The sequence below is a fragment of the Schistocerca nitens genome, chromosome 5 (genome assembly GCF_023898315.1).
Source record: "Schistocerca nitens isolate TAMUIC-IGC-003100 chromosome 5, iqSchNite1.1, whole genome shotgun sequence".
NCBI lineage: Eukaryota > Metazoa > Arthropoda > Insecta > Orthoptera > Acrididae > Schistocerca > Schistocerca nitens.
Window position 1 is genome coordinate 797,185,926 of NC_064618.1, and position 13,334 is coordinate 797,199,259.

Below are 13,334 nucleotides of genomic sequence, written 5' to 3' on the forward strand. Positions count from 1 at the left end.
ACCTCAAACGAGAAATGCAGCACCTGGAAACAGTCCTGAGGAGCAATGGGTACTCCACAAAATACATTAGAAGTGTAACTGAGCCAAACACTTGGCGAATTAAGGAACCAGAAAAAGAAATGTCGGGTACGGCCTTTCTGCCATACATTCCCAGAGTGACGGACAGAATCGGCCGTATATTGCGCAAACATGGCGTAAAGACGATTTTCAAACCGACAAGGAAGATCAAAGAGTGTCTTAGATCGGCGAAGGAGAAAAGAGACCCACTTTCAATGTCGGGAATATACCGCATACCATGCACATGCGGAAAAGTGTATGTCGGAATGACTGGACGATCCATTAACACCAGGATCAAGGAGCATAAGCGACATTGCAGGCTGGGGCAGGTGGAGAAATCGGCCGTGGCAGAACACGCACTGAATGAGACCGACCACGTAATAAAATTCGCCGACACGGAAGTTCTGGCTGTCGAGAACCACTATCACACGCGCTTGTTCAGAGAAGCTGTAGAAATACAAAAACACGCGAACAGTTTGAACAAGAAAGAGGAAAGCCTTAAGGTAAACGGATCCTGGCTTCCCGTACTGCAGCGAACGACCGTCGCAGGTCGCAAGAGGAGAACCGCACCGGAAATGACCGCGGAGAAGCCCTCGGACGTTGGCGCGCCAGGTACATATAGTCTGCGCCCGCGAACTCGGCTCCAGTTCACCACCGGCAATGGAGGGTGAAGCTTTGACAATGCCAGCCACACGTGCTGGCGAAACGTCAGAAAAATCATTAGATGAACGTCGGCCGAAGAACCCGAGACAGAAGCCAATAGGCAGTTTGTCAACATGTGGCCACGAAAGCCTCAACAATTTTGTACGTTAGATTTTGTTGAATTGTGTGTTAGAAACTGTAAAAACTGAGTCTTACTGTGGTTTATCGTTAGTTTATTTTCTACAAGCCGCGAACTTAGGTCATGAACTGCGCTATTTAAAACCGAGCCACTGCTGCACACAACATTCTTTACCACCAAGCTAGTGTCATCAGCAAACAGAAATACTTTGGAGTCACCCGTAATATTTGAGGGCCTTTGCTGTTTGTATGTTGCGTATTTCTTTGTTATCTTTTGTTCTATAATGTAGCAGTTCTTTCTATGTATGGTCCAGGTTTCATCAGACTGTGTTACTTGGCAGTGAGACATCATGCGAAAGTTACTTTCGATCTTGTCCTTCACAACACTGTAAGTAGATGACAATGGTGCATAAGTATACAGGTATTCTACATTGTTTTCTGAGTGTAGATACCTGCTTGTATTAAAGAGTTACTAATTACTGTTGATATTTCGATTTTCATCTACATCTACATCTACATCTATACTCCGCGAGCCACCTTACGGTGTGTGGCGGAGGGTACTTATTGTACCACTATCTGATCCCCCCTTCCCTGTTCCATTCACGAATTGTGCGTGGGAAGAACGACTGCTTGTAAGTCTCCGTATTTGCTCTAATTTCTCGGATCTTTTCGTTGTGATCATTACGCGAGATATATGTGGGCGGTAGTAATATGTTGCCCATCTCTTCCCGGAATGTGCTCTCTCGTAATTTCGATAATAAACCTCTCCGTATTGCGTAACGCCTTTCTTGAAGTGTCCGCCACTGGAGCTTGTTCAGCATCTCCGTAACGCTCTCGCGCTGACTAAATGTCCCCATGACGAATCGCGCTGCTTTTCGCTGGATCATGTCTATCTCTTCTATTAATCCAACCTGGTAAGGGTCCCATACTGATGAGCAATACTCAAGAATCGGACGAACAAGCGTTTTGTAAGCTACTTCTTTCGTCGATGAGTCACATTTTCTTAGAATTCTTCCTATGAATCTCAACCTGGCGCCTGCTTTTCCCACTATTTGTTTTATGTGATCATTCCACTTCAGATCGCTCCGGATAGTAACTCCTAAGTATTTTACGGTCGTTACCGCTTCCAATGATTTACCACCTATGGCATAATCGTACTGGAATGGATTTCTGCCCCTATGTATGCGCATTATATTACATTTATCTACGTTTAGGGAAAGCTGCCAGCTGTCGCACCATTCATTAATCCTCTGCAGGTCTTCCTGGAGTACGTACGAGTCTTCTGATGTTGCTACTTTCTTGTAGACAACCGTGTCATCTGCAAATAGCCTCACGGAGCTACCGATGTTGTCAACTAAGTCATTTATGTATATTGTAAACAATAAAGGTCCTATCACGCTTCCTTGCGGTACTCCCGAAATTACCTCTACATCTGCAGATTTTGAACCGTTAAGAATGACATGTTGTGTTCTTTCTTCTAGGAAATCCTGAATCCAATCACAAACCTGGTCCGATATTCCGTAAGCTCGTATTTTTTTCACTAAACGTAAGTGCGGAACCGTATCAAATGCCTTCCTGAAGTCCAGGAATACGGCATCAATCTGCTCGCCAGTGTCTACGGCACTGTGAATTTCTTGGACAAATAGGGCGAGCTGAGTTTCACATGATCTCTGTTTGCGGAATCCATGTTGGTTATGATGAAGGAGATTTGTATTATCTAAGAACGTCATAATACGAGAACATAAAACATGTTCCATTATTCTACAACAGATTGACGTAAGCGAAATAGGCCTATAATTATTCGCATCTGATTTATGCCCCTTCTTGAAAATGGGAACGACCTGCGCTTTCTTCCAGTCGCTAGGTACTTTACGTTCTTCCAGAGATCTACGATAAATTGCTGATAGAAAGGGGGCAAGTTCTTTAGCATAATCACTGTAGAATCTTACGGGTATCTCGTCTGGTCCGGATGCTTTTCCGCTACTAAGTGATAGCAGTTGTTTTTCAATTCCGATATCGTTTATTTCAATATTTTCCATTTTGGCGTCCGTGCGACGGCTGAAGTCAGGGACCGTGTTACGATTTTCCGCAGTGAAACAGTTTCGGAACACTGAATTCAGTATTTCTGCCTTTCTTCGGTCGTCCTCTGTTTCGGTGCCATCGTGGTCAACGAGTGACTGAATAGGGGATTCAGATCCGCTTACCGATTTTACATATGACCAAAACTTTTTAGGGTTCTTGTTTAGATTGTTTGCCAATGTTTTATGTTCGAATTCGTTGAATGCTTCTCTCATTGCTCTCTTTACGCTCTTTTTCGCTTCGTTCAGCTTTTCCTTATCAGCTATGATTCGACTACTCTTAAACCTATGATGAAGCTTTCTTTGTTTCCGTAGTACCTTTCGTACATGATTGTTATACCACGGTGGATCTTTCCCCTCGCTTTGGACCTTAGTCGCTACGAACTTATCTAAGGCGTACTGGACGATGTTTCTGAATGTTTTCCATTTTTGTTCCACATCCTCTTCCTCAGAAATGAACGTTTGATGGTGGTCACTCAGATATTCTGCGATTTGTGCCCTTTCACTCTTGTTAAGCAAATATATTTTCCTTCCTTTCTTGACATTTCTTATTACACTTGTAGTCATTGTTGCAACCACTGACTTATGATCACTGATACCCTCTTCTACATTCACGGAGTCGAAAAGTTCCGGTCTATTTGTTGCTATGAGGTCTAAAACGTTAGCTTCACGAGTTGGTTCTCTAACTATCTGCTCGAAGTAATTCTCGGACAAGGCAGTCAGGATAATGTCACAAGAGTCTCTGTCCCTGGCTCCAGTTCTGATTGTGTGACTATCCCATTCTATACCTGGTAGATTGAAGTCTCCCCCTATTACAATAGTATGATCACGAAACTTCTTCACGACGTTCTGCAGGTTCTCTCTGAGGCGCTCAACTACTACGGTTGCTGATGCAGGTGGTCTATAGAAGCATCCGACTATCATATCTGACCCACCTTTGATACTTAACTTAACCCAGATTATTTCACATTCGCATTCGCTAATAACTTCACTGGATATTATTGAATTCTTTACTGCTATAAATACTCCTCCACCATTGGCGTTTATCCTATCCTTGCGGTATATATTCCATTCTGTGTCTAGGATTTCGTTACTGTTCACTTCCGGTTTTAACCAACTTTCCGTTCCTAATACTATATGCGCACTATTTTCGTTAAAACCAAGTCTTTGTATGAACTTTAATGTCCCAAGCGAAGGGACGCTGCCACTGCATGAAACTGACCACTATGAGGTGCTAGTGGCTACTAACTGGGTAGATGAATAAAACGGAAAATGATCACTCTAACACGTCCCCCCCCCCCCCACCCCCACCAAAATTCGGCAACACTTTGGTGCCATACAGGCAACATTTTTGAGCATGTGGTCAGAAATTTCGACAAGAATGTAGCCTCGCGGCTGCTCTAGCTCCACAAGGTAGGTACCTAAAAGGTGTGGAACGGGTTGCCTACCCGTCAGGTACTAGAGTAACCGCGAGGCTGAACTCGTGTCGAAATTTCTGACATGTTTGCAACGAGCTCAACAAAGTTATATGGAACAGACGGTGTTGTTGAACCGGTAGATCGTGAAGGGAGCTTTGCCATTTTATTCATGCACGTGTTCCTGTTGCATTCCTCCATGATCCAGCATCAGGAAGGCGCAAAGCAAGAGTTGTGAAAAAGGATAAGCACCCTTTGCTACCTCGGATCATGTTCACAAAAAATCATTGTAATGACTCTGAGCACTATGGGACTTAACTTCTGAGGTCATCAGTCCCCTAGAACTTAGAACTACTTAAACCTAACTAAGGACATCACACACATACATGCCCGAGGCAGGATTCGAACTTGCGACAGTAGTGGTCTCGCCGTTCCAGACTGTAGCGCCTAGAACCGCTCGGCCACTCCGGCCGGCTCATTGTTTCACTGACGCCATTTTCGCCACCCTCTGCGCCCTTTTAGTGTCTATTCTGAGCGATATCGTGTCAAAGACGTTTTCCTCGCCCACCCGTAAGAAAACTACCTGATTTCAACGCTGGGTATCCTTGTTGTGATCTCCATCGGAGAAGCATCAAAGGAAGGGGTGAAATGTGGATAAGAGGGGCTGTGGAGATATTCTTATAGTGTGACATGTCCACGGTGGCTTTTGGGAGAACGGCTGTGAATCTTGGTACCAATGTGAGGTCATTAACCACCCTTGAATCTCACATGAACTTCGGAGCTATGGCCTTTCTTTTTTTACGTGTTCCGAGACAACGTCGTATATTCCGAGGGTAACGTCGCAGGGCGCCATATTTTTGCATTACAGAGGAAGGTTGTATACAATTTTGAGCCAATTTTCACGCTTAGGCGTCTTAGTGTGTGTGTGTGGGGGGGGGGGGCAGTTTACTTATTACAGGGTTTCAAAGAAATAATGCTTTAATTATGTTGTGCAATGTAGCGTCCATACGGAATAAGTTAATAAAAAGGTCAAATCAGAAAGTCAGCCCTCAGATATAACTCGACTTTCATGCGGTTTCACATAACGTAAATACCAGCTTCCCTCATCAGGTTGCGGCTTTCAAAATAATAAATGAAATGAAATGGTGTGTGCCCTCAACTACGTACCCTCCGACTTAAAGTTGCAATATTAAAAGCTTCGCCTGGTTTCATTGAATAGGGGCTGGGATACGTAGTTGCCGCATTACAGGCCAAATACTGCTGATTCTACAGTATACGATATAGTACACATATGAATCGAATGGTCGAAGGTTTCTATCACTCGGCAATTGCGAATTATGAATGTAACATATAAATTTATAAATGAAAGATTGCAATTAAATAAAATCTGCAGGTACTATCTTAACGGCTTTAAATGATGAGTACGATAGTAGAAGTACTTTTGAGAATTCGGTATATTTCTGCTAAACACTTGTTGGTGTCGATGTTCCAGCAATTAAACAAAATAATAAAATTATAACCAACCGACCAGTTGCACTGGATAAAGAAATTCTTTACCTAGCTCTCGACAAATATAAATTTGTCTTCTTCAGAAGGTGGTCTAAGGACAATGAAAATCATAGCTTCCATTAGATTTTTTTTTCTTTATTGTGATTTCATTCCCCTGCCCCATATGGGCAGCGGAGGGCTGTCAGCGGCACAATCCGCCGCTCTTCAGCCGAGAGACACGACAACCAAAACAAGAATAAAATGATACATACATAAGGAGATAAAAAAGGGGAACATAAAACAGAGTAAGGGGAGAAAATGGAGGTAAAAAGACATGGACATGTAGACGTTCATGGGGGACAGTTAAAAAAAAAGTCACCAGAAAGTTAAAAAACACAGTTGGCGATTCTTGAAACGGAGAGAAGACACTAAATGCGAATGCACAGGTTAAAAGTTGGCCACAGTATTAAAAACACTCCGAAACAACATGCTTAAAACCCACTGCGAGCACACATGACGAAGAGTAAAACTACCAGGTGGGACCTGCCGAGGGAAAGGTCAGACAGGAGGGAAAAGGAGGGGAGAGCATGGGGCAGCTGAGGAAGCGGCGGGATGAAGAGAGGAGCGGCAACCGTGGGTTCACGAAGAGGCAGGAGACATGTGGGGCAGGAGAGGAAAAGGGAAGACAGGGCAGGAGGGAGCGCAAAGATACTGAAAGGAGGCACAAGAGATGGAGGGGGAGTAGGAGGGGAAAGCCGCTCAGCAGGAGGGAGGGGGAGGAGAGGGAGTCCTGAGGAGGAGGCAGGAAGAGGGGGTCAGAGTTGGTAGGAAGGGTAGATGTCAGGGTGAAGCTCATCATCCGGGAGGGGTAGATGGTGGAAGTTGTGTTGGGAAAGGAGACGGAGAGAGGGAGGGACACAACGGTAAAGGCGCGGCAACTGGTTGGGAGTGGAGAGGAAGGGAGACACCAGGGGGTTGAGGGGGATCAAGGCAGCGGACAATATATAGTGTGCGGATGTGTTCAAGGAAAAGGAGAAGGTGGGGGAAGGGGATGAGGTCGTAGAGGATGTGCGTGGGGGACGGAAGGCGGATGCGGAAGGCGAGGCAGAGTGCATGGCGTTCGAGGATTTGGAGGACTTTATAGAACCGGGGAGGAGCGGAAATCCAAGCCATGCTGGCATAACAAAGGATGGGGCGGATCATGGAGTTGTAGGTGTGAAGGATGGTGGAAGGATGCAGACCCCATGTCCGGCCGGACAGGAGTTTCAGGAGGCAGAGGTGGTTGTGAGCTTTGTTTTGGATGGTAAGGAGATGGGGAGTCAGGTGAGGTGGCGGTCGAGTGTGAGGCCAAGGTATTTGAGGGTAGGAGTGAGGTGGATAGGACGGCCATAAATGGTGAGGTAGAAATCATGGAGGCGGAAGGAGCGGGTGGTGCGGCCTATGATGATCGCCTGGGTCTTGGAGGGATTAACACGGAGGAACCACTGGTTGCACCAAGCGGTGAATTGGTCAAGATAGATTTGGAGAGTACATTGGGACCGTTGAAGGGTAGGATAAAGGGCTAGGAAGGTGGTGTCATCAGCGAACTGGAGAAGATGAACAGGAGGGGGAGGTTTGGGCATATCAGCAGTGTACAGGAGATAGAGGAGAGGGGAAAGGACAGAACCTTGGGGCACGCCGGCAGAGGGGTAGAAAGTACGGGAGTTGGAATTGTGGATAGTCACATAGGAGGGACGATGGGAGAGGAAGGAAGCAAAGAGACGTACGAAGTTGATGGGGAGTGCATAGGTCTGGAGTTTGAAGAGAAGCCCGGGATGCCAGACACGGTCATAGGCGTTCTGGAGATCAAGGGAAACAAAGATAGCAGAGCGAGGGGAGTTAAGTTGGAGGGAAAGAAGATTGGTCAGATTAAGGAGCTGGTCGTCGGCAGAGAAGGAAGGCCGGAAGCCACATTGGGTAGTAGGAAGGAGGCCGTGCTGGTTAAGGTGGCGGTGAATACGGCGAGAGAGGATGGCCTCAAAGACCTTACTGAACACGGAGGTGAGGCAGATGGGACGATAGGAAGAGGTAGCAGAGGGGGGTTTGTTAGGCTTAGGGAACAGCAGGACACGGGAAGTCGTCCACAGGTCAGGGTAAAATCCAGTGGAGAGGAGGACATTGTACAGGGTAGCAAGGACAGACAGGAAGGATGGAGGGGATTCCTTGAGGTGACAGTAGGTGACACCATCATGACTAGGGGCGGTGTTGCTTTTGGAGCGGAGGACGAGTGTGATGTCTTGCGTGGTGATGGGAGTGTTGATGTCTGAGGGGGGTAACCGATCCAAGTACTGGAAGCTAGGAGCGAGCAGGGGGACAGAGGTGTCAGTGCGGTCAAGGATGGTGGGGAAGAGGGAGTAATCAAAATGGGGATCGTCAGGAATGGCGAAGACCTCGGAGAGGTGGGAAGCAAAATGGTTAGCCTTACTGAGGTTGTCAGGAAAGGGTCGATCGTCATGGAGGATGGGGTAATGCGGGGTGGGATGGCTACCAGTAAGACGGTGGAAGGCTGACCAATACTTGGAGGAGTTGACAGGGAGGGTGGAGTTGAGGCGTGTGCATGTCTGACGCCAGTCCCAGCGTTTCTTTGCTGTAAGGAGGTTTCGGATATGTCGCTGTAATTGCCGGTGGCGGGTGAGAGTGTCCCGGTCACGAGTGTGGAGGAAGGAGCGGTAGAGCCTGCGGGATTCATGCAGAAGGACGGCCTGTGGAGGAAGCGTAGGGCGGTGAGGGTGGACGAGTTTTGTAGGGACATGAGCCTCCACAGCGTCAGTGATGGTCGTCTGAAGGAAGGAAGAGGCATGGGTGATGTCATCAGGGTGGTGGAAAGTGAGGGGGTGGCTTTCGACCTGTAAGGAAATGGATTCCCAGTAGGCATCCCAATTGGCACGGTGGTAGTCATGGACAGACTTTGGAGGGGCAGCTGGGCGGGTGGCTGCAGTGGCTGGACGAGTAGAGGAGATGGTGAGAAGGACAGGGAGATGGTCACTACCGACGGGATCGAGGACATCAAAGGCAATGCGACCAAGGAGGTTGGGTTCAAATGGCTCTGAGCACTATGGAACTCAACATCTTAGGTCATAAGTCCCCTAGAACTTAGAACTACTTAAACCTATCCAACCTAAGGACATCACACACACCCATGCCCGAGGCAGGATTCGAACCTGCGACCGTAGCAGTCCCGCGGTTCCGGACTGCAGCGCCAGAACCGCTAGACCACCGCGGCTGGCAAGGAGGTTGGGGGAAGCGAGGATAACATCGGGGGTGGAGTTACTTTCAGGACGTGTGTGCTGTGGGAGAGGAACAAGGTCAGCATGGAGGGTGGCAAGGAACTGATGCCACCGCCGAAGGGTGGCAGGGTCACGGCTGTGGATGTTGAGGTCAGCGGCGATCACATAGGTGGAGAAGGTACGGTCAACATGGGAAATGAAGTCAAAGGGGAGAGGAGCTGCGGGGCGGATATAGATAGTGGTACAGGTGACGGTGAGGGAGGGAAAAAATAGGCTGAGGAGAAGGTGTTCGGTCGGGTCATTGAGGAGGGGTTGTGGCCGGACAGGGAGATGCCTGAGGTGGCCTATAGCGACCCCGCCTCAAGCTAGGAGAAGGGGATTGTCAGTGCGGTGAAGGAGATAAGGGGAGATGCGGACTGCATGGTGGGGTGGGAGGAAGGTTTCATTAAGGATGAAGGAGTCAACCTTATGCTGGGAGAGGGTATGCATGAAGAGGTATTTATTTGCAGGGAGCGAGCGAATGTTGAGGTAGAGGAGACTATACTGTTGATGGGCCATGAGGTTGGGGGTGGGAAGGGTGCGGGAAGGGGAGAGAGGGGCTTAAACGAGGGTGTCTAGGCGGGTGAAGGTAAAGTGGGCCTGGTTGTGGGAGTATGTGGCGTAGGTGTTTAAGTGGAAAACTGAGCGGGTGGCAAGGGAAATCTGCTGGAGTGTGTGGGGGCGTTGGAAGGGGTGGATGTTCTGCAGGATGACGGTGAGGAACCGGATGATGTCTTCTGCTGTAGGAGGAGGGCGGAGGGCATTGTTAGGGTGGATGGGTGGGTCAATGGGTTGGTGGGAGGAGGCTTGGCTTTGCATTTAGAGGGATAGGTGAGGTGAGGTTCATTGCAGGTGTTGCAGCATGGGGGGGAGGCGAGGGTGGGACACTGTTTGATGAAGTGGGAGGCTTTACAATGGGGGCAGGTGGGTGGGTTCTTGCAGTTTTGGGTGAGGTGGTCATTGTACAGAAGACAACGCTGGCAGCGGTAGGATTGAGGAGGGGAACGGGACGGGTCAACAGGGTGGAGGCGGTTGAAAATCAGGGCTCCCTGTGTGAGGAGGTGGTTGATGGAGGAGGCGGACTCTGTAAATATACGCATGAGGAAAGTAGGGCCAGAGGAGTTGTAAATAAGGCGGGCAGAGCGGACTTCCAGGGAGGGGTGGGCATTCAGTTCCGCCAACACCTCAGCCTCCGTGACCACAGGGCTGAGTTTTGTGATGACGGCAGTGAGGGTCAGCGGACGATGAGGTGGTTGGGGCTGACGAGGAGAGGAGGATGTAAGGAATGGGGTGAGGGATGTGTGGGGCCGAAAGGTGATGCGGGGAAGGCGCTGGAGGAGATCAGTATGGAAGGACGGAGAGGGAGACTTGATGAGAACAGAGTCTCTGCGAGGGATAAGTTGGGTGATGGGTGCACTGGGGATGTACTTCCGGATTTTAAGGGTGAGGGTACGGGCATCCAGGAATTTCGGATCAGGGTTGGCTAGGACAAAGGTATACAGGGAGGGGGCTGGAGAGGAGGGATGTGGGGTGGTATCCATAGCGGGGTCAGTGGGAGGTGAGGTGGGCAGTGGCTTTTTGGATGAGGGAGTAGAGGACAGGTCGCCACTGGGCCGTTTGGAAGATTTTTTGGCGGGTGTTGCCTGGGAGGAGGGATGAGGGACTGGATGGATAGGGAGGTGGTGGGAGGCAGGGCCCTCCTGTGAGGCAGTAGCACCGGATGAGAGGGTAGGGCGCTCTGTGGAGGCGACTGTGGCGCGGCGGGCGGAGACTCGGGCAGGGGAAGCAGCGGTAGTCGCAGGGGGGAGAGGGGGAAAGTCGTCTCGGCGGGCGACAGGAGCGGGAGGGGGGTTGGGAGCAGGGGCAGAGGCAGGAGCGGGAGCAGCAGCAGGGGTAGGAGCAGGAGTGACGTACAGGTGGGGATACAGCGATGGAGAGGAGATAGATGGGGAGGAGACTGTGAGTAGGGGAGGTGCATGAGACGGGTGAATCCCAGAGGAAGCACTCCATGACGTTACAGTGGGGGCAGGTGAAGGGGAGGTGTAGATGACGGTGGTAGTTGGGGCGTCCATTAGTTCAGGCGGCAGCGAACACCGAGAGACGGCGGCAGCGGCAGCGGCAGAAGCAGCGAGCACCGAGAGACGGCGGCAGAAGAAGCGGCGAGCACCAAGAGACGGCAACGGCGGCGGCAGAAGAAGCGGCGAGCACCGAGAGACGGCGACCAGGCGGCGGCTGCGGCGGCGGCAAGCACCGGGCGACGGCGAACAGACGACGGCGGCGGCGGCGGCGGCGGCGGCGGCGGCGGCGGCGAGCAGCAGTGACGGCGTGCAAACGGGCAACAACGCGACAGGCACGGTTGGGGCTCTTCCACGTCGAAGATACACCCTGAGAGTAGCCCAGGCAGTGCGAGTCCTCGATGAGGAAGTGAGGGAATCCAGCCCTCGAATGCTTTCATTAGAAAAGTATGAAACTTAAGCCAAGAATAAATTTTAACACAAATTAGAGAACTCTTGCATTACAGAAATATGACAACGACGACTGGTACTTACAGTTTTACATTAGTAATGACTAATTTACCATCACCGTTTTTACAATTGTTGGCATAGATCCATTTGTCCAATATAAAACATAGCCCCAGAATTAGGGTTTGTCACGTAAATACAGAATAGTTCATGGATCTTGCAGAGCTCACAACAGACAGTATAATCGGCGAGCGTAGTTACTCTGAAACCAGGGCAGGTGGCGCTCGTGCCGAGAAACATGTGCCAATTGGCGTACAAAGACAACGTGTAAATTATCAGTATTAATAACGTCCTTAGGTAAAGTGACAATAAAAAAGAAGGAAATTAACACTCCCCGTTATAACAGTATGGGAGTATTGGTACAAATAATGTAGTTATACATAAAAAAGCAGGTGACGCTTACGCCGAGAAACTTACGCCCAGTGGCATATACAGCCAAAATTAAAAAATTACATTACTATATCAGTGAAGCCCACAAACGGTATATATGTCAGAACTTTAAATTTGAAAATAATGGCTCTTGTCAAGAAAGAATTACGGACACTGGTACACGATCCTGTTAATACACATTCACAGGGAAAACCAAAATTTTTTTAGAGCCAGGCAAAATCACATAAGGGCCGATGTAGTAGCAACATACACCGTGAGAAAACCACCATTACGTAAGGGGTAATGAGCTTGAAGCATTGAAGGTGCATCATAGCTTCGTGAGGAAATAAACCACTAATGTTACCAGCATTAATGTTATACCATAAACAGTACAGGTTTAAAGCCTTCGAAAAATTGTCTACAAGTAAGGTTCAACTGGTCGTTCAGTATATTACCGTCCTTGAGCTCAAGATGTTTTAAAATTTGTAACTCTTCCCACAGATCTAATCTACGCCATTTGACTTCTCTGTGTAGGATAACAGTGCCTTCTAAATGTTTAGGCGTATGACTGGCTATCAGGAGGTGTTCAGCAAAAGTAGAACTGTGTATATTCACTCCTTTTTTATCTAATAGGTGTTCTTTATATCTTGTTTTCACAGCTCTTCCTGTTTGACCAATATACCAATATAGTATGAAGGACAGTTATTACAGGTTAGTTTGTAAACCCCTGAATTGGAAAACCAATCGCCGGCGATCTCTACTGAATGTACAAGATTTCTCTTTAAACTGTTATCTGTAGAGAAGGACACGTTGCAGTTATATTTTTTTCATTAGAAGGCGTTTTATCCTATACGATATATTAACCAAGAAGGGAATAGAAATAAATTTCTTAGCTTCTTTGCTATCAGTAGGGAGGTTGTTGTTCAAAGTGGAACAGTTTTTAGAAGTTTTCTTACTGAACATGAGGTCAATTATATTCTGATTATACCCATTATTAACCGCAATCGTTTTGACGACACTCAATTCCTTTTGTAGATCGGCAGGTGATAAAGGAGTAGTTACCATACGGTGAATGGCAGAATGAAAAAACGCCAGTTTATGAGCTTTTGGATGAGTTGAGTCAGCAGGGATGACATTACCTGAATACGTTTCTTTACGGAAGATGTTGAAATTGAAGGAACTATTCTGTATAGAAATTGTTAAATCATGACAGTTAAGTTCACCTTTTTCATTCTGAAGTTCTTTTGTGACGGAAATTTTTTCATGTAAACCATTGAAAGTATTGAAGAGAAGCTCTAACTCATGATCAGTACCGTCAAA